At 34.0% G+C, this 23,478-nt stretch overlaps 1 protein-coding gene and 1 long non-coding RNA gene across 3 annotated transcripts in view; one reads left to right on the top strand and one right to left on the bottom strand.

Annotated features, from left to right (window-relative positions):
- The first annotated feature begins 2,660 nt into the window (after positions 1 to 2,660).
- LOC128202924 (cholecystokinin receptor type A-like) overlaps positions 2,661 to 23,478 on the top strand; it is a 59,369-nt gene continuing 38,551 nt past the window's right edge. For both annotated transcript variants that reach the window (XM_052904107.1, XM_052904106.1), the window contains exon 1: positions 2,661 to 2,881. The gene's annotated coding sequence lies outside the window, so the exon portion shown is untranslated. The remainder of the gene's footprint in view (positions 2,882 to 23,478) is intronic.
- On the bottom strand, positions 8,319 to 14,230 carry LOC128202926 (uncharacterized). Its single transcript, XR_008255825.1, has 5 exons — positions 14,113 to 14,230; positions 11,850 to 11,960; positions 10,756 to 10,833; positions 9,653 to 9,755; positions 8,319 to 8,764 (listed from the first exon to the last, which is right to left on the bottom strand). It is a non-coding gene; the product is annotated as an uncharacterized LOC128202926 (long non-coding RNA).

The following is a 23,478-nucleotide window of genomic DNA, read 5'->3' as shown; positions in this document are numbered from 1 at the left end:
AATCATAGAATTTCTTCCACGCTTTACAAATGCCATATTTTAAACATTTACAAGTTGATCAATATGCAACTGATTATTTTTAATAACAAAAAATCTGTTTTCGTAAATGTTCAGGCGATATTGGACATATGGTCACTTTAAGCGTTTTTCGTTACTTTTTACCGAATTTAACGTAGAAAGTAAACTTGGAAGAATCATGGGGGCTGTGGGGCAATATTCCGCTAGTGATTGGTGAGTCATTACTCTAAGGTTGAACACCGTAGTTATAACAAATTATTTTCCGGCTTTTCGTCAATAAGCAACCAGAATTTCTCTGTTATTTACAACCAGACGTTCTCTAATAGTGTCATTTGCGGTTAATTTCAAATTACACTGACAATTGACCTGGTTAAAATAACTTGAAAATAGCAAACACAGCAACTCGAATATGGAAACGCAATTTCAATACCACGAGAAAACTTAGGAGACATGTCAAGTAATCAATTATTGAACTACTGCTTTGTTTATGCTGCAACAAAAACTCAACGAAAGACACTCATAACATAATTAAATATATAAATTAACACAAAACAGGAAATACACGTTAAGTATTCTTGCATTAAATAAGTTGTTTATCCTCTGAACTCAAAGATCGGGGCACACATGTAAGAAACAGCGTGGTTTAAGATATATTTCCACGTGGTTAGTAGTAGTAGTATTGTATAATTTCAGTAAACGATTTCGCAATTTCGGATAACTGTCTTTCGAATTAATCCGGGTTTTCATTTTCATTGTTTTCGTAGGAACGGAAAAACATATTAAAAGAGAACTCCGATCAATATGATATTTACACTGACATACGAGAAATTGGGACTTTTACGGTTTAAAAATACTATTTCGCAATATATCTTATCGAATAAACATGTTTGGCAGTATTATATGTTGGTTTAACTTCTTTAAGGTTTCCCTGATGCAATTTCATCAACATTGGGGGACCAACTACTTATTAACATTGAATCATGTGAATACCTAATCACATATTGTTCGACTAATAAAAAGGAAACCAACACATTTTTTATCGATCTGACTTACTCTCAAAATTTATAATTGACTTAAGCGTAGTTTCTTCTCGCCGACGACTATGAATTGAGGTAGGCCATGTACAATTAAAATAAACCTGCAAGTAAGTAAACATATATGCATATTAGAGTATGCCTACATTTCTGTACCAATGAAAATTGTGTTTTTAGCAAAAGTCTTTGATGTATTAAAAAAATGTTGTCGGTATGAATATGATGAGACATACGATAAAAACGAATAAAATGGTGATATTAATTATGATGAGACTAACATATACTATTTTGAACTTCATATATTCTTCATTTATCTAGATTAAATCAATTATTCTCCGATTAAATCCCCGTCAATTTTACAGATAAAAGTGTTCTTATTCAGTGTCGTTATGATGATTGTGATAACGAATATTAGAACAATGATGCTGGTGATGTATCTTCGTTGACTCCCACACCCCTAAAAACATGTGTTACACGACTACCATTTGATTCTCTATCCCGTTGTGCCCACTCTCTGATGATCTTAATAAAACAGGCTATAACAGATCATACATATATCATATATTCAGGACATTTCAGAAGTTTTCACTTACTATGCCAATGCGGTTACCAATGTTTTCTATGGAAGCGACAGTTTGATATGCCAGAGTACAATGCTTAGATGTTCAGGCTCATTGAAGGCGTGAGTTTCACATACCATGCGCATGTGATTACGCGACCATTTTCTATAATGATGATTTCATGCTAATTCTTGTGCAATGCATTTGCTGTCTTGTGCCTCTGTTTGTCCGAATGTTTTATGATTGTTTGGCCTTGATCGATGTGCCCTATTACAGTACCTTGGATTAACTATATGCACCAGGGATTGTCCCTGTAGTTTTCGATGTGTTTTTTGGAGGAGGTAACTTGCCTTGAGTTGAGTTGTCAGGTAGTTACATTTAATTCAAAATACATAAATTGAATACACATTAAACGCCATTTGGTAAAAACAATGACCAAGTTCCAAAATCAACATAGTTACTTATTACCTTTATCCATATACACACTTAAGTGTTTCCATTAAGTATTTTTGTCAATTGATGATACAATCCAATCGAGACACTCATAGTTAAATCTTCCATTTAAGATCCTTAGTCGTAATTATATATTATACTTTTGTTTTTTAATACGGCTATAGGAGCAGGAAAAAAAGCAGAACAAAACAGGTTAAAAAATGAGCGTGTACCTTAAATTCTGTTCTAACAATAAACATTGCGTTGAATAAACATCTTCCTTTATAATTCTTTTAATCACACATTTACACTTTTAAAGGATTCGCTTATCTTTTGGAAAAAAAATGTTTTTCCTTAAAATGCATCTAAAAACACTCCAAAATCTATCAAATATCAATTACTCTTTTATACAGAAATCGCAGAAAAAAATACTTCAAGGTATTCAAAAAGTTTCGGGTTTTAGTATATCTATGTTTTGAGTATAATAATACGATAGCATACAAACACGTGCTAGTTTTAATATAATTGTTTATTGTATGCTTGACTGACACAACTTGTCTTCTTCAATGAACGTTTCTCCGATATTGGCTTCTTCGGAATGCCAGCTGTATAGTGGTATGGTTAAAACGTATTGAGATTGAAGCAGCTTACAGGGTTCCTTGTAGAGTTTCGATGGTTCTTCCCGATGATGAATAACCGATATTAGAAACTTCTTAACCAACATTTGTATCGAATTTGTTGAAGTAATTGGATGTGCCAGTGGGAGTTGAAAGTTATAAATAAGATGACATTGTTAGATCAGAGATCATCCAAGGATTTATGGTAATTCTTTGACAGGTAATATTTTGATAAATTACTTTTGAAACATAAGTAATAAGTATTGATGATACAATGTTATCATATAAGGTATACAGTGTGTTACAGAATAGCATATATATATATTTTAATTTGCTTACTTTTAAGGCTACCTATTTTTGCAATGCCTCTATCCGACGAAAACATCTATCACTACGAATATGACAAGGTTGATATTTTCATAACACGGCTTTAACGAATATTTGTTTATTGCAAATGTTTATAAAAACATATTTTATAACACGGCGGATACAAAATGTCCGTGCAAAATGTTACAAACGGTAAGAAAATGTTTGTATTTCACGGCTTCACACAGTCACTCTCGTTTCTCGTTGGCACGACGTTGTGCGAGAGTGTGGTCTTGTGCTGTGGGGGAAACCGGCGTGCCCGCAGAAAACCCACTTGTCTGGATTAATGACAATTAACCAAACTCACATACGCCCAGCCTGGGAATCGAACCCGGGTCGCCTAAGTGAGAAGCAAATGCGCTAACCACTGCGCTATTTAGCAATTTGGTGTTGCTTCTAATATCGAGAAGAATATTACAAAATTTGATTTATTTTGTTTTGAATATATATATATATATATATATATATATATATATATATATATATATATATATATATATATATATATCTATATATATATATATATCTACTTAGGGCATTAAGGAGACCGTATGTATTTTACGGCATTAAGGAGACAATTTGTATATTTTTTGTTTTATACTTTATTTTGCTTTTTTGTTGTTAATTTAGTATTGAAATGATCATTTATTATGTGTACAAGATTTAGGCTTCTTAAATTAATTAACAAAAAATATACGTAATTTGCGGTCTCCTTAATAATTTGTAAGTATGTTGCAGGTTTTAAGGGGACAGGTATATATGTCGAAGGGTTTATGGAGACCAGTGTATATATTATATTATTTTTGAGGCATTAAGGGGACCATCCATATTTTATGGCATTAGGGGGACAAATTATATATATCTTACTTTTGACAGTGAAGGCTCCCGTAACCTTAAGAGACAACTTTGTAATAGTATTTTTATATAATTGTGTGTAATAAATCCACAAACAATGACCGGTCGAAACGGGAGGACTGCAAATTTCATAGGATATTCATCGGAAATCTTTTACAGACCATCTCATTCATTAAATGAAATTCAGCTTCAGTCACTTGGTATGTGTACCGTTTGATAAACAAAAAATATAATGGCCAGGGGCGGATCCAGGAATTGTCGTTAGAAGGGGGCGTTACTAAGGGGCGTTTGCAGGAGGATTGAGGGTTACTCAATCAAGAAATTTTTAACAATTTGTAGTCGGAAATGATGCATTATGTGCGTATTTATTTTCTTCTCATATAATGACACAAAAAGTAAACTTGGACGATTTTAAAGACGATTGCGCCCCCTTCTCAATCCGCTAGTGAATGGTGACTTAATATTTGATATATTATGGTTAAATAGAACTTTCAGTTGAATTATATAGAAACTGTAAATGCTAAATACAAGTTCTGTGCTTGTAAAAACAATAAAAGTTTCGTCTGCACAGGAATGTGTCTGTTAACGCTTGAACAGTTAGCTCATGATAAAAGAACATTGTTCATTGGGTTCATTGTGACCCATGGAAGTTTTATTTATTAAATTCCAACTTCCCCTTAAATTTTACTTGCCTAAAACTTTAACCGAAGTCAATCAGGGGCCATAACTTGTATTATGGAGTTATGTAACCTCATTGGCTGATGGTCCTGAACAATTGTGTGAAGTGTTAAGTCAATTGAATGAAGGGTATAGAACGCCTTAACCAATAGGCTACGGAGACGGTTTTAATGCATGTACTCAATTGCAGATTCAGGGGGGGGGGGGATCGGTCCCAGCGCGCGCGCCGTCCCCCACCCCTTTGAATCGTCCGTTTATAATACGTTCTCAGTCAATATCGGGAAAAAATACAATATTAAGATAAAAATGCACTATTTCGGACTATAAATTAGGGGAGTCTAACCCCCACCCCGGTCCAACATTTTAAGCCATTCAATTTCTGTTCTGAGGGAGGGGCGGATGTGGAAAGATTAAGCCCATGAGTTTCTTAAGTCAATTCCTGGATCTGCCACTGATATCTGTAATCAGATTTGTTGTTTCATAATGTTATAGTTCCTTTAAACAGTTTAAACCTTTTATGGCATCAAAATAAACAGACGCATGTTCAGTAAAAACATACTCTTTATACAACGTTCTCGTACTCCAGAGCGATGATGCTATGCATTATATTTATCACCATCTGACTGCCAAAACTTTTCCGTTTAAAGAGACTCTCTCATGTTTTGGCACCAAACATATTTTCCTCGTAATGCATCTGAAAACACTTACATGTATATTTATTTTACTCCTTGGTACTGAAATTGCAGAAATAATAGTAACCAGGTTGATTTTCTTTTATACTTCAATTGCATTTTACAGTAAAGTATTAAAAAATAATCTTGTTCAAGTTGGGAGCAAGCACATGGGGGTGCAGATAACACATAGAATAAAAAACGGATCGCTTATCCACTCGCCCACAGGGACTCATACTAAGGTGTTGAATATTTTAACCTTAATGGAAGTTATTGATTTATCACGTGATTATGTCAATCAACTGATTGTGCAACAGCCTTTTGTTGAATCGGGTTAGTAACGCATTTCAAAATTTTGGACTTCAAAGACTATATTTTAGCACATATCAACATTTATTGAAGGGTTTCAGCCATCAATAGCTTGGCTTTAACACTTCGTTTGATTCGCCATACTTTATTTCGTAATAACAATCTATAAAATCCAAGTAAAAGATGCATTTTCAAAACATTCGCTTATATTCACTCAAAAACTCATGTTCGAAAGATTTAAAAAAAGTATGTCATAATCATATCCTCTTTAGCGGCTGAGTTTCTTAATATTTAAATCTCTTATAAATTTGCCAAATAAAATTCAACATGGGTAAACAATTATAACAAATAACGTATTTTATGTATTGCAACATATTTATAAAAAGATAAAGTCAATTGAATCAAATGAACATTTTCAATGTACTTTCTTTCTCGCGGAAAGTGGACATTTCATCTTACTCCAACAAGTGTGGGGTATGGTTGATTCTCTTCGTGACTGAAATCAACTTTTTAAACACTTGGTGCATTTCAAATCTAGTCCATATAAACAGCCCCTTCAGATTATTTGACGATTGCATTTCCATGGGAGATCACTGCGTATGATAAACATACAAGTGTTGTTTAGCCACACTGTGGTTTCAAATATGTCAGGGGCGTAGCTACCCCTCTATTCATGTGAATTCATAAATGTGCTGGGGGGTTCAGGGGCGTGCCCCCTCAGAAAATTTTGAAAACCATGGTGCAATCTAGTGCATTCTGGGCGTTCCGATGTGCATTATTTAGTACTGGAAAATAACCTATTTTAGATTCATTAGTCAAGTTCGCATACTGCAACTTTGGTTGATTTTTTTGTCAGAATCATGTGGATTCAGCCGCGTATTCACGTATAGGCGGCTACACGCCTGTATGATGTGCATATGAATGTATGATTTGGTTTAAATGATGCATCCTTAATGTAACACCTCCTTGCTGCTACACCAATAGAAACTTCATGGGATGTTAATAGTAAAAGAACTAGCACTGACGTTCCCATTTTTGTCTGAGTCATTTAAATAATAGATAACAAATTACAAGATAAACAAATTTGTTTTGACTTCTTTAATGAATTATATAAAAACATTGTACAAAGATATCATGACACTTTTAAACAATAAGTATGGTTGTCAATTAAACAGTATGCTAGCTTTAAAGATTTAGGCAAACCATTGGAATTTTACAGCGGTCTTAAAAGATGTATTTAAAGCTGCAATCTCACCGATTGATCGTTTTGACTACCGGTACTCTTTTATTGTTTGTCTATGAATGGAGTATTTTTTGCAGAAATGTCTAGACCCAATGTTAAGTGATATAAGACTGCTGAAAAAAGATCAGATTGCAGTTCATCATATTTATGTTAAAAAAAATGATGTTTTATGACTAAAAGCATTACGAACAATGACTAAAACCATTACGAACAATTTAATGTAAATGAACTTTTCGGCAGTTTTACCAAACATTTTTGATTGGTTCTATTGTGAATTATCTAATATGACTGAATTAAAGGAATGATAACCAAATCAGCCGATTTTGAGACAATTTTGTGTCTAAACTGACAATCTGTAAGAGTGCAGCTTTAAGTATTGATCTAAAGCTTCATATACACATTGTTATATTGTCAATAACTGTTTAAAAGGTCTCATGTACTAAATAAGATAATAATTTTCATAATATCTAAAATTGATTAAAATAAATAAAGTACCTATTTCTTAATAGTGCCGTTTCTCATCTGACAATACCATTCAAAGCCATCATTTCAACTATGAATTTATTTTTAACTTTCAACTTTTCTTTAGCATATGCAACAAAATATACCAAAAATACAAGCCATGAACAATATGATTGTTCAACTTGCGTTATCTTTGACCTTTTGATATGACCATTTTCCAGTTTTGTCTATTTGTAAGTTGTGCCCTGAAGAATAAAGTATGACTGTATGAATCAAAAACAAGCAATAAAAACACTAAAAATATACCCCAATCCCTGTAATTTCTAATACAGTAGTAAAATCAAGCAATTAAACATTTAGAGCTGCACTCTCACAGATATACCGTTTCCACAACTTTTTTTGTCTTGGAATGATTAAGTTTTTGCGTAATTATCTGCAAACCAATGATAAAAGATTGCTGACAAAAGATCAGATCGCAGATTTGATATTTCCGTTCGAAAATTAATGTTACTAACGGTTTAAGAAAAGTGCATAAAAAACATCAATGTTTTAATTTAAATAGAAAAATCTGGGATTTAATTTTTCGCAAAAATTGGATGGTTCCAATCCAAGACATAAAATGAAAAAGGTTGTCAAAACATCTAAAGTGTGAGAGTGCAGCTTTAACGTTTGAAAGTAACTCTGTTTGCCTTGTGCCCCTAAACAGGGTTTAATTATATTATATGCCCAGTGGGCTTGTCCCTGTATATTTGATTGTATGATTGCAGTAATGGATACTGGTCTAATTATCTTCTGACAATTTTTCACCAATTTCAAAGAATGAGAAAACACATATTAAGCTCATATAACGCTGTACAATTTAATCTCAGTCATTAGGTTGAGAAAAATTCCCTAAAAATATTAATTGTGGAGACATATCTTATTTAAATACATACAGGAAATGGCGACATCATTTACCCTTTAGTATGAAAAAGGCAGTTTCCTGATATTTGAATAGTGGTTTTTTATTTAAGCATCTCAATTCATAGTATGTATCAAGTTTCAAAGGAAACCAAATCATTGTAACAATTGTTTTCAAAATAGATTCACACTCTTGATAAACTTCTTTTCCTAGTTTCAACTTTTGAGACTTTTTGATGAGCCTGCACCTTCCCCCTCTTATGCAGTGGCTTCAAGCAATAAAGCTACCAGCTCAAGTTGCACAGCTGGTGAACAAGACTGCTGATAGTCGGCAAACTGCACACTTTATGCAATGATAAATCACGTCCATCGACTTCCAGAATGAAGAAATGACTTCCAGAATGAAGAAATGACGCAGCACAGAATTGATTTCAATTGGACCTCTCTGTACTTTCATCACCTTGTTGTAGTCAAAGACTATGTCTTAGTGTGCAGTGCTGGATCTTGAGAAGCTTTCTGCTCATCTGATGAAGTAAGTTTGGCAGAGTGTGACACTCCTATCTACTCATATGGCTAGACACCTGTGACCTATGTCTTCTTGTGTGTGCCCAACCATCACCTGAAGAGAATTTAGAGGAAGTTAGTGCTTGCTAACAAGTCAATGTGACAAAACAAGGTCTTTCATTTATGCCACCAAGAACTAGTATTCCAAGTTTCATAACTCGTATGTTAACTCAAAGCAATTGAGCAGAAACTGTTTGATAATTCATTTTAAGTCACTGCTTCCACTTATACTGCAAGTAATATTGAACGTGAACCGACTGACCCAAATGCAATTCTAAATAATTTTTATATGCAGAAACCTTAATCCTATTGACACAAAAGTAATCCAATTGTATGTCTTCACAAAACATTCTACAATAATATTTGTCAATTTAACTCAAAGATTGATTATTGTTTTTTAGTCAGACAAACACAGAGATGGCCCTATATCGCTCACTTGATTTAAGAAAGGATTCTAACTTAGTTATTGTTTGGACACTTACTGAACACTTTTGGTCTGACTTTATAATGCAGCTGGTGAAAATATTAAAAGTCCCTTAATAATGGGCTTACAAAAACATGAAAAAAATGTATTTGTTTAAAAATTACAAAGGGCCATAACTCTTACAATATTTAAGTTTGTATTGAGCAGAATAAAAGGCTTTGCCTAAAATACAACCTTAAAACTATATTTACAAGTAAAACAAAAAAATCTACAAATATGTTTTTAGTATCTGGTTTTTGAGAGTGAATGATCAGAAGAAAACATCACACATTCACAATCATATTAAATAATTTAGTTTTTTTTAAATTATATTATATTTCAAAAACACTGCAAAAGACAAGACACTTACGTTTCAATTTCTTGATTTAATACAGTGATGATTATCAATTCTTATGAAGGGAGATGGGTCTTACACTCTAACCAGTGCAACTTGCATGTTCTTAGTTGCTCAGTTATTACCTTTCTTAAAATTCTCCTCTTGATCTGAGCCACGCCAAAATGATGGGAGATGCTTTTGTTTTTCCATCAGAATGTATAGCACCTCTGTGATTCTGTTTGTCTCCTGAAATAGTAAAAGTTTATAAATAATAATAACAATAATAATAATCAGTGACTTTTATTGAAATTATTTTCACCGATTGTGCCTTGCACATTTGGGAACAAAGTTGACTTCTGAGGAGAAGATTTTTCCATATAGACATATAGCAAAAAATAGCTCCGCACACTGGAGCAATGTTTTTTATGAATCAATATCCAGTGAAGAAAATTCATACAGGGTATTGCAACATATTTTGCTTCAAATGAAGACTTTTAACAAAAATAACTTAACTAGCTCTTCATCATATTAAATAAATATTAACACAGTCTATGCCGCACACGGACCCCCGCATTTGATCTTTTACCAAAGTTTGATTGAGAGTTTAGTTTCACATCGACAAGTCTTTACAGGTCTATTAAAGTTGCACTCTCACAGATTGAACATTTTGAAAAAGGTTATATTTTTTATCTTGGAATGAACCAATGTATGCGAAAATGATGACAAAAAAATGTCTTTAAATTCCCGTCAAACATGTCCGAACCAAATTCAAACTATGGATAATCACTGTCATTCACGATGAAATTCAGCACTTCTTGCTCAGTATATATACCCTTACTTTAAGCAGAAGGCAAATTCAAACAAACACATTTGTCCGAAATTTAATCAAACTTTAAATGGTAGTAGGATTGTCATTTGTTCACGTAATTTTCAAGAATCAGGAAGTGGGGAACATTATAAAGCCATTTAACGATACAAACAAGACGATTTTCTATTGAATGTACAATAGTAGTACCGGGGTAATATGCAAATAGTTATTATCTCAAGAAAAGGACATCAAGACCTGTTCATTTACCAGTAGCATCTGACAGTCAATAATGGTTCTGAGTTTAAAGAGCATAATTTCCATTTTATTGTTAGTTTAATCATTATATATTTAACACCAGTTGTGAAGAAGGAGTTATCATTATATAAGATTATATTATCTGGCAGTGGTTGAAAATGTAAAGTGAGACCAGTTTTTTACCTGTTATTGAACAAACTGTTATGTTGGCAGGACTGTCCTCCTCAGCAATGCAAAGAACAGCAATGACTGGCTGGCACTCTGTAAAATGGCGATTAAAACATTTTGTCCAATTAAAACTGTCCCTTTCTAAACAATCCATCAGCAATATATATAAATGAGCTGCGCCATGTGGAAATGTATCTTGGGAAGTTTCCATTCCATGTAATGATGTCATAAAGATGAGCAGAAGACATTCCTTACTATGCAGTAAAAGTTCTTACTTTAACAGTAAAGATATCTTTTTCTGAGAAAATTTATCAAAGTGAGCTCTTTTATGTCATGTTTCTAAGTCTTGTACACATCTATGTTACATATATAAATAATAAACAGGAATAAAATGAGGAGTTGTGTACACACTTATTCCTCCTTATGTACTGTGTAACTCAAGAAAAACAATCCATAATTCTAGTAAATCTCTAGAATTCCCTTACTTTTCTCGCTGTACAAAAATGAATGAGGAGTTGCAAACAAGCAGGGCCATAAAACTTTTGCTATTTAAACTGTACCGCAACAGCAATTTAAAGACAGTGATACACATTGATGGAATAGGCACTTAGACAGCTACATTTTCTGAGAAATGGAGATCAGACTAAATTCTCCAGAGATAATTTATAGATTTATTTGAAATAAAAAACATGTTACAGTGTTTGTGGTAAACTTGTTACTTATCCCTGATTTAACACAATCATTACATTCAAAATGGTGATAAAATAAAAACAAATATACCATATTAAACACTGTTTACTATCACATCTGTACCCCACCCCTTCTTACATACTTAAGCGGCTGTTACCAAAGTAAAGAATGAAAGGTCCACAAGGCCAATTATAAACCATGAACCATGAGAATCCTGTTTACTAATTTGATTTTAAATCACCCAAAAGGCTTTCTACACATAATGGTTCCTTAATTTAAATCTAGTCTCCAAAGGTGTCACAGTTGTGATTTCATTGAAAGACTTGAGATACGTTATTTAAAAAAATGACGAAAGGAAAGCTTAAACGCAGAAGTCTGGCCGGGTATATGAGCCTGGAAATAAATACGCAAAACCTCACCATGCTGCTAAGGAGTCTTATATAATTCCCGGCCCCAGTTCAGCTGGAGATGTTGATTCCACACGGCTGGAAAACCGGCCCGGTGCACCCAAGCTTCACCATCGCCAGTATCTGCAAGAGGAGGGTGTAAATCTGGGAAAACGCATTTATAATCAATTTGCGAAAGTTCTTATCCGTCATAAGTAGTGAACATGTATGTGGCTTATAGAACATCTAAAATTAAGTTTAATTAAGGAGACAAAGTTCGGTCTGGGATCTAAACCTGGATTTTGATGCTGAAATTGTAAGGGCCGAAATCAGAACATCCACTCCCACTCACACTCCAACCACATTCCCGTAAGGGACACTCAAATGATCACTTGAGTGGAATATGGGGAGTGACACTCAAGTGATCTGTTCGTATTCACACGCCTCGCTAACACTCCACTTCATCAAGTGAGCAATACAGTATATAATTATACACGTATGTTTACATGATCATATCGGATTATCTGTTTGACTATGGTGATGTTTACATTAAACATTGTAAACACATGTTTATTTGAGATTTGAGTACCTTATTGTTAGTTATGGCAACAAACAAATGATAATAAGTGTTATTCTGAAACTGAAATTTACATTTTAAAACAATTGGTTAATAAAAATAAACGTTTTGGGTTGTAAATAACTGTTGCAAAATACGTTTAAATGCATGTTTTTTGTTGTCATTGTTGTTGCTGTTTTAAATATGTAGCCGTTTTCCATTGTATCATGTAATTTAAAAATGTATTCATATATAATCTTGCTTTTGTATTCTACATAAAGCGGTCTTGGGCGTTTGAAAATAATATATGGAAAATGAAAAAATGGAAGTTGAAAAAATAGCAGATGGATAGAATTAGCGAATGAATCTACTTCTTATGGGGAAATAACACCTCGGAGTGAAAAACAACTCAAGAAATGTAGGGGAAAATGGATGAAAATGACGATAATAATAATAATAATAATAATAATAATAATAATAATAATAATAATAATGATGTTGATGATGATATGGTGGTGTTGGTGTTGGTGGTGCTGCTGCTGGTGGTGGTGGTGCTGCTGATGATGATGATGAAAATGATAATAATAATAATAATAATAATAATAATAATAATAGTAATAATAATCCAGCTGAATGTAGGCTGAAAAATACATATCAATTCCCTTACCACGCTATGAAATGGCCTAGCGGCGTCAAGTTAGCAGCCTGGCGGCCTAGCCGCCTCATGTGACTAGCGGCCTAAAATTGTTTCCTATTCCAAAGCATTTTATATGTGTTCTTTTCTAAAACAATGATAAATTAAATGTCCTTTTCATAAATCAACATCCTTTAGCGAATATCAGCATTTCCCCCTTTTCCTGGGCTTCTGGATTGAGTTTTGGGGATTTTTAGGCCGCCAGGCCACCAGGCCGCCAAGTTCACGCCGCAAGACCGCTCAAGCGTGATGTATTTTGCATAGGAAAACAATTATTTTAGCACTGATTTAGAAGAAAACTCATATAAAAATGCTCTGAAGTAGAAAACAATTTAAGGCCGCTAATGTACGACTAAAAACATTGATTTATCATATTTCCCATTTAAACCATTGAACCTTGAAATAGATAACAAATTTAGGCCGCTAGTCCGCCAATCTCACGCCACTAGGCCGCTAACTTCATGCCGCTAGGATGCTAACTTCACGTACCTTTAGCTGCCTGTCTTTGCAGCCATTGATGAATTGCAAACATCAACATTGCTGGGGGTTCAAGATCATTGCGAAACAAAACAAATATATGATAGGCGCATCCTTTTGAATTTGTTTTGTTTATAGATGGCCACGTTATTGAATGAACATGTACTTCAATGGATTATCCCGGTCTCTTAAATATTGTCTGGGAACGAGCATGTCCCTTATTTGTTCCAAATATTTGATATATTTCATCTTTTCTACTTGCCATGTACTTTTTTCACATACACTCATTCAATTCCTATTCACAACCAATCCTCGAGGGCGGTTCAAGTGGCCTAGCCGAGCACTCACAAATGTCCCACTCACGCAAAACACTTGAGTCTCACTCACACCTGTGAATACAGATATACCTTTCACTCGAAAATATCTCGACCGTTATGTGATTACAGAGGATTAAGTCATTGAGTGTGAGTGAGAGTGATTGTTCTGAATTCGGCCCTATGTTTTGTTCAAATGAAGTATAAACTTACAGTGAGTACAGAGATATCTTGAAGTCCAGATTTATCGCTTACCTGATGTTCGTAGGGCTACAATTGAGAGCTTTTCTGTAAATTGCAGGAACTGTCCCCATGAGCTTATTGTCTGTTAGGGGAATGGTGGCTTAGGTGATTGGTGGTACCACTCTGCATTTCTTATCCACACAAAACACAGTGTATCTGAAAATGACAGAGAATGGCCATGCACTTATGAAAGCTATGCTAGAAATATGCCGTTATGAGTGTATCAGATGACATTTCCACACAGAAATTGTGAGGCCTCCAATACAGCAGTACTGACATCATTGACGAAAACATATATATCTGTCATGGAGCTATGCTGGTTCTGTGGCGTCAAAACCACTGCAACTGGGCAATTCACTAGAAACATCTTTTCAGAAAAAAGAAACAACCAATACTGGGTAGCCTTTGTCACCCAGTGAACAGCCAGAGCATCTAGTTACTTTGAGCATCTATTTACTTAGAAGTAACTACATTAAGATCTCAAATTAACAAAAAAGTGTATCCGTAAGCTTTCAAATACTGAACGAAGTGCAACTTTGAGGGGGGCTGTGAGCAAATATTGTCAAGGGCAGAAATCTCGCAGAAGTTTGAAAAAGATTATGCAAAGCTCTAGCTTGATGATTTTGGCCCAATTTCAAATTGTTACTCAGTAACACGGCGGCGTAAATTTAATCTAACATCAATATAGTTACACAGGAAAATAAGAAATAGCTTTAAACTCTCTAACATTCATGGCAGAGTGTCTGATGACGGTCCAGTATGCCAACCAGGACGGAGAATATGTGAAACATGCACATACACACCTTTACAGCCCACTATTTGGTTATGGTTTCACAGTTATTCATTTACACAAACTCACAATCAATCAATCAATCAATCAATCAATCAATCCACACCCACCTGGAAAGGTACGACATCCTTTGGAACAGATGAATCTTGCAGTCTGGTAGACGGTTGCTGACTTAACTTTATTGTCCCAAGCAGCAACTGCAATTAGATAAAGATGTTGATGTACGCACTAAAACAAAGCTTAGTATTGAGTAAAATTAAACATGCAGCCTGTTGGCTGGGGTAACATATCTAAATCCCCAAATGGTTGATCTGATCCCAGCCAACAGGTCAGCGAAACACGAATTGTATTGCGTGTCCGGGGGGGGGGGGGTCCCAAGGATATCTTGACGCAACACTTACCATAGCCGCCTTGCGTTTTTGTTCACAAAGCCGGCACACACAGTTCATTCTCAGTTTGCATGTTGTGTACTGAAAAGTTCCACCTTTCCAGGAAACTCGCAATAAACCTATCCATGAATTAAAACAAATTAACAAATAACTACCAGGTTATTATGGAAATATAAATGTCATTTTTTACTTGATTGATAAATACAACTTATATTGCAATCAAACTTAATTTAATGCTTGTTTAGTATATTTGATAGTTTAATTAAAGCACCGCTCTAATTTGATTCAATCATAGAAGTCTTTATATAAAACAACCCTTCAAAATGATCACTAAAAAACTGTTTCTAGTTCTTTATTTTCTGCAACAAACAAATAAATGTTTTAATCAATTTTCTTTTCACAAGTTTGATTATCGTTTGATTATCGCGCGACAGTCAATCCACAGCGCAATCATCATTATCGATTATCGTGTTAACATAACATCACAGGTGTAATATTTAATGACGTACCGGCTGTCAAAACAAAGTGACACGTGATTCGCGAATTCCTAATACACAGAATTATTTTGACACGTAATTTTACTCAAAAATACATCGCGATCAGTCTTAAATTATTGTTTATAAGTAAGCAAAATGTAAGAAAATAATTAACATATTTTGGTAGTATAACAAATCATTTCTAATTTAGCATGATATATATATATATATCTAATAACTATTGAGTAACATAAATTATTGGCTTGTTACTAGTGAGAATTTGAGTAATGTCTTCCAATTGGTGTCTTGGTTGCTGTGCCATATACATCCAGGTTCGAACAATACACTTAACGAGGTGCTAAGTGTACTATTTATCACCTTGTTAAATGGTGGTTACCATATGAGCAATTGATTTCTTGACGGTTACGAATTGACTGACAAAATGGTTACGAAATAACCAAGATTCAGCAGTTACGAAATGGTAACAATAACACTGCATTCACTCAGCACTGCCGGTCCACCTGGAACGTAAAAACATGGCCCATTTCCCCTGCTATCCCTGGTATAAACAAGACCTGCCTGGGGGCAATTGACTGGTGCATAACTGTGGCAGAATAAGGGAAATATTTTATTGTTGCATTTATTATCAAATATGAGAATTTAAGACACATGCAAAAAGCCACAATACGAATTGGTGATAGTGTTCGTTCTGTTCTGCTATTTAAAGCTGGTGAGAATGACTAATGACATGACATTGACAAACAAAATGTAAGGCATTTGAATGTATCATTTCGTCTTTTATTTATTAAAATCTGAGATGTTAAGGGAGCAAATCCCTTTTTAGATTGGAACATACCAAATAATAATAAGCGACGATGTAGTGGTAAACCAAGTTTGTTAATCAATCGAGTTTCTCCAAAATACAAGCAAAACTTACACCGGATGTTGATACTAGTGATTTAGTTTCGGATGAACAAAATCCGGATAAATCATTTGCTTTTCATCCAAAGGGTGGACGATTTATACTACTGTACAAAAGTCATAAAAATAAACGAAAAAAAACGTTGAATATGTATTTTAAACACTTACCAAGTTACCATTCTCTTTCCGTAAGAGATGAACGCCATACTGCATAATTGCACGGAGATGGTACCACGGAGATACCCGAAAATTTCCGTTATATTCCGGAAAGTTAAATTTCTGTATACTTGAAAATTTGGATGCTGATGGTACACGAAATATCGAATTTCCTTATTTCTGTTTTTTATGGAATGAAACTTCGGGATTATATACAATAGGCTTTAAATAAAGTAAAACAAATAAAAAATGCTTAGTATATAGCTATTTTTGACCAAAATTATGATTTTTTCCCTGGTCGCCTTAATAGCTATTTTTATGGATACACAAATATACACACACAAAAGTTTAAGAATATTTTTTTTAATATTAAAAGATAATAAGATTTAAAACAATGAAATGATCTCGTAAATAAACATTCAAGCTTATCAACTTACTGTCAATGGACATTTTTATTGACATTTGATACATCAAATCTGGACTGAAAATATTAAGGAGACCAATTTTTGTCGCCTTAATCCAGCGGTCCCCATAATGCCTAGATTAATATATATATGGTCACCTTAATATCTGTAGTAGATATATATATATATATATATATATATATATCTACTTAGGGCATTAAGGTGACCGTATATTTTTTACGGCATTAAGGAGACAATTTGTATATTTTTTGTTTTATACTTTATTTTGCTTTTTTGTTGATAATTTAGTATTGAAATGATCATTTATTATGAGTACAAAATTTAGGCTTCTTAAATTAATTAACAAAAAATATACGTAATTTGCGGTCTCCTTAATAATTTGTAAGTATGTTGCAGGTTTTAAGGGGACAGGTATATATGTAGAAGGGTTTATGGAGACCAGTGTATATATAATATTATTTTTGAGGCATTAAGGGGACCATCCATATTTTATGGCATTAGGGGGACACATTATATATATTTAACTTTTGACAGTATAGGCTCCCGTAACCTTAAGAGACAACTTGGTAATAGTATTTTTTATAATTGTGTATAATAAATCCACAAACAATGACCAGTCGAAACGGGAGGACTGCAAATTTCATAGGATATTCATCGGAAATCTTTTACAGACCATCTCATTCATTAAATGCAAGTCAGATTCAGTCACTTGGTCTCTGTACCGTTTGATAAACAAAATATATAATGACCAGGGGCGGATCCAGGAATTCTCGTTAGAAGGGGGCGTTACTTAGGGGCGTTTGCAGGAGGATTGCGGGTTACTCAATCAAGTAATTTTTAACAATTTGTAGTCGGAAATGATGCATTATGTGTATATTTTATTATTTTCTTCTCATATATTGACACAAAAAGTAAACTTGGACGATTTTAGAGGGAGCGCACGCCAACTGCACCCCTTCTCAATCCGCTAGTGAATGGTGACATAATATTTGATATAGTATGGTTAAATAGAACTTTCAGTTGAATTATATAGAAACTGTAAATGCTAAATACAAGTTCTGTGCTTGTAAAAAACAATAAAAGTTTCGTCTGCACACGAATGTGTCTGTTAACGCTTGAACAGTTATATAGCTCATGATTAAAGAACATTGTTCATTGGGTTCATTGTGACCCATGGAAGTTTTTTTTTATTAAATTCCAACTTCCCCTTAAATTTTACTTGCCTAAAAGTTAAACCTAAGTCAATCAGGGGCCATAACTTGTATTAAGGATATGGAGTTATGTAACCTCATTGGCTTATGGTCCTGAACAATTGTGTGAAGTATTAAGTCAGTTTAATGAAGGGTATAGAACGCCTTAACCAATAGGCTACGGAGACGGTTTTAATGCATGTACTCAATTGCAGATTCAGGGGGTGTTGGGGGGGGGGGGATCGGTCCCAGCGCGCGCGCCGCCCCCACCCCTTTAAATCGTCCGTTTATAATACGTTCTCAGTCAACATCGGGAAAAATACAATATTAAGATTAAATTTGCTCTATTTCGGACTATAAATGAGGGGAGTCTAACCCCCACCTGGGTCCAACATTTTAAGCCATTCAATTTCTGTTCTGAGGGAGGGGCGGATGTGGAAAGATTAAGCCCATGAGTTTCACGTACCCCTTCTTAAGTCAATTCCTGGATCTGCCACTGATATCTGTAATCGGATTTTTGTTTTATAATGTTATAGTTCCTTTAAACAGTTTAAACCTTTTATGACATCAAAATAAACAGACGCATGTTCAGTAAAAACATACTCTGTATACAACGTTCTCGTATATTTTTCCTCGTAATGCATCTGAAAACACTTACATGTATATTTATTTTACTCCTTGGTACTGAAACTGCCGAAATAATAGTAACCAGGTTGATTTTCTTTTATACTTCAATTGCATTTTTAAAAAACCGATTAAAGTATTAAAAATTGATCTTGTTCAAGTTGGGAGCAAGCACATGGGGGTGCAGATAACACATAGAATCAAAAACGGATCGCTTATCCACTCGCCCACAGGGACTCATACTAAGGTGTTGAATATTTTAACCTTAATGGAAGTTATTGGTTTATCACGTGATTATGTCAATCAACTGATTGTGCAACAGCCTTTTGTTGAATCGGGTTAGTAACGCATTTCAAAATTTTGAACTTCAAAGACTATATTTTAGCACATATCAACATTTATTGAAGAGTTTCAGCCATCAATAGCTTGGCTTTAACACTTCGTTTGATTCGCCATACTTTATTTCGTAATAACAATCTATAAAATCCAAGTAAAAGATGCATTTTCAAAACACTTAACGCTTCGCTTATATTCACTCAAAAACTCATGTTCGAAAGATTTAAAAAAAGTATGTCATAATCATATCCTCTTTGGCGGCTGAGTTTCTTAATATTTAAATCTCTTATAAATTTGCCAAATAAAATTCAACATGGGTAAACAATTATAACAAATAACGTAGTTTATGTATTGCAACATATTTATAAAAAGATAAAGTCAATTGAATCAAATGAACATTTTCAATGTACTTTCTTTCTCGCGGAAAGTGGACATTTCATCTTACTCCAACAAGTGTGGGGTATGGTTGATTCTCTTCGTGACTGAAATCAACTTTTTTAAACACTTGGTGCATTTCAAATCTGGTCCATATAAACAGCCCCTTCAGATTCTTTGACGATTGCATTTCCATGGGAGATCACTGCGTATGATAAACATACAAGTGTTGTTTAGCCACACTGTGGTTTCAATTATGTCAGGGGTGTAGCTACCCCTCTATTCATGTGAATTCATAAATGTGCTGGGGGGTTCAGGGGCGTGCCCCCTCAGAAAATTTTGAAAACCATGGTGCAATCTAGTGCATTCTGGGCGTTCCGATGTGCATTATTTAGTACTGGAAAATAACCAGTTTTAGATTCATGTAGTCAAGTTCGCATACTGCAACTTTGGTTGATTTTTTTGTCAGAATCATGTGGATTCAGCCGCGTATTCACGTATAGGCGGCTACACGCCTGTATGATAAGCATATGAATGTATAATTTGGTTTAAATGATGCATCCTTAACCCTTAAGCTGCTGATGGCGATTTTAAAGGCTTTGCAAACAGCTTGGAACCAGACCAGACACCGAACTCGGCGCCTGGTCAGGTTCCAAGCTGTTTGCCACTCAGTCAATATATCCCCAAAGTTTTAAGTAAATTGAAAGAAATTTAGAATAAACCAGATGACATTTTAGAGCAGACGACAATTTACCCAGCATGCAAAGGGTTAATGTAACACCTCCTTGCTGCTACACCAATAGAAACTTCATGTGATGTTAATAGTAAAAGAACTAGCACTGACGTTCCCATTTTTGTCTGAGTCATTTAAATAATAGATAACAAATTACAAGATAAACAAATTTGTTTTCACTTCTTTAATGAATTATATAAAAACATTGTACAAAGATATCATGACACTTTTAAACAATAAGTATGGTTGTCAATTAAACAGTATGCTAGCTTTAAAGATTTAGGCAAACCATTGGAATTTTACAGCGGTCTTAAAAGGTGTATTTAAAGCTGCAATCTCACCGATTGATCGTTTTGACTACTGGTACTCTTTTATTGTTTGTCTATAAATGGAGTATTTTTTGCAGAAATGTCTAGACCCAATTTGAAGTGATATAAGACTGCTGAAAAAAGATCATATTGCAGTTCATCATATTTATGTTAAAAAAATGATGTTTTATGACTAAAAGCATTACGAACAATGACTAAAAGCATTACGAACAATTTAATGTAAATGAACTTTTCGGCAGTTTTACCAAACATTTTTGATTGGTTCTATCGTGGTTATCTAATATGACTGAATTAAAGGAATGATAACCAAATCAGCCGATTTTGAGACAAGTTTGTGTCTAAACTGACAATCTGTAAGAGTGCAGCTTTAAGTGTTGATCTAAAGCTTCATATACACATTGTTATATTGTCAATAACTGTTTAAAAGGTCTCATGTACTAAATAAGATAATAATTTTCATAATATCTAAAATTGATTAAAATAAATAAAGTACCATTATACCTATTTCTTAATAGTGCCGTTTCTCATCTGACAATACCATTCAAAGCCATCATTTCAACTAAGAATTTATTTTTAACTTTCAACTTTTCTATAGCATATGCAACAAAATATACCAAAAATACAAGCCATGAACAATATGATTGTTCAACTTGCATTATCTTTGACCTTTTGATATGACCATTTTCCAGTTTTGTCTATTTGTAAGTTGTGCCCTGAAGAATAAAGTATGACTGTATGAATCAAAAACAAGCAATAAAAACACTAAAAATATGCCCCAATCCCTGTAATTTCTAATACAGTAGTAAAATCAAGCAATTAAACATTTAGAGCTGCACTCTCACAGATATACCGTTTCCACAACTTTTTTTGTCTTGGAATGAGCAAGTTTTGGCGTAATTATCTGCAAACCAATGATAAAAGATTGCTGACAAAAGATCAGATCGCAGATTTCATATTTCCGTTCGAAAATTAATATTTACTAACAGTTTAAGAAAAGTGCATAAAAAACATCAATGTTTTAACTTAAATAGAAAAATCTGGGATTTAATTTTTCGCAAAAATTGGATGGTTCCAATCCAAGACATAAAATGAAAAAGGTTGTCAAAACATCCAAAGTGTGAGAGTGCAGCTTTAACGTTTGAAAGTGTTTGCCTCGTGCCCCTAAACAGGGTTTAATTATATCATATGCCCAGTGGGCTTGTCCCTGTATATTTGATTGTATGATTGCAGTAATGGATACTGGTCTAATTATCTTCTGACAATTTTTCACTAATTTTAAAGAATGAGAAAACACATATTAAGCTCATATAACACTGTACAATTTAATCTCATTCATTAGGTTGAGAAAAATTCCCTAAAAATATTAATTGTGGAGACATATCTTATTTAAATACATACAGGAAATGGCGACATCATTTACCCTTTAGTATGAAAAAGGCAGTTTCCTGATATTTGAATAGCGGTTTTTTATTTAAGCATCTCAATTCATAGTATGTTTACGATTGTTTTCAAAATAGATTCACACTCTTGATAAACTTCTTTTCCTAGTTTCAACTTTTGAGACTTTTTGATGAGCCTGCACCTTCCCCCTCTTATGCAGTGGCTTCAAGCAATAAAGCTACCAGCTCAAGTTGCACAGCTGGTGAACAAGACTGCTGGTAGTCAGCACTGCACACTTGATGCCATGATAAATCACGTCCATCGACTTCCAGAATGAAGAAATGACTTCCAGAATGAAGAAATGACAGCAGCACAGAATTGATTTCAATTGGACCTCTCTGTACTTTCATCACCTTGTTGTAGTCAAAGACTATGTCTTAGTGTGCAGTGCGGGATCTTGAGAAGCTTTCTGCTCGTCTGATGAAGTACGTTTGGCAGATTGTGACACTCCTATCTACTAATATGGCTAGACACCTGTGATCTATGTCTTCTTGTGTGTGCCAAACCATCACCTGAAGAGAATTTAGAGGAAGTTAGTGCTTGATTACAAGTCAATGTGACAAAACAAGGTCTTTCATTTATGCCACCAAGAACTAGTATTCCAAGTTTCATAACTCGTATGTTAACTCAAAGCAATTGAGCAGAAACTGTTTGGTAATTAATTTTAGTCACTGCTTCCACTTATACTGCAAGTAATATTGAACGTGAACCGCCTGACCCAAATGCAAATTCTAAATAATTTTTATGTGCAGAAACCTTAATCCTATTGACACAAAAGTAATCCAATTGTATGTCTTCACAAAACATTCTACAACAATATTTGTCAATTTAACTCAAAGATTGATTATTGTTTTTTAGTCAGACAAACACAGAGATGGCCCTATATCGCTCACTTGAATTGAGAAAGGATTCTAACTTAGTTATTGTTTGGACACTTACTGAACACTTTTGGTCCGACTTTATAATGCAGCTGGTGAAAATATTAAAAGTCCCTTAATAATGGGCTTACAAAAACATAAAAAAAATGTATTTGTTTAAAAATTACAATGGGCCATAACTCTTACAATATTTAAGTTTGTATTGAGCAGAATAAAAGGCTTTGACTAAAATACAACCTTAAAGCTATATTTACAAGTAAAACAAAAAAATCTACAAATATGTTTTTAGTATCTGGTTTTTGAGAGTGAATGATCA

The sequence above is a fragment of the Mya arenaria genome, chromosome 9, assembly GCF_026914265.1.
Source record: "Mya arenaria isolate MELC-2E11 chromosome 9, ASM2691426v1".
NCBI lineage: Eukaryota > Metazoa > Mollusca > Bivalvia > Myida > Myidae > Mya > Mya arenaria.
This window is presented reverse-complemented; position numbering and strand designations above follow the sequence as displayed.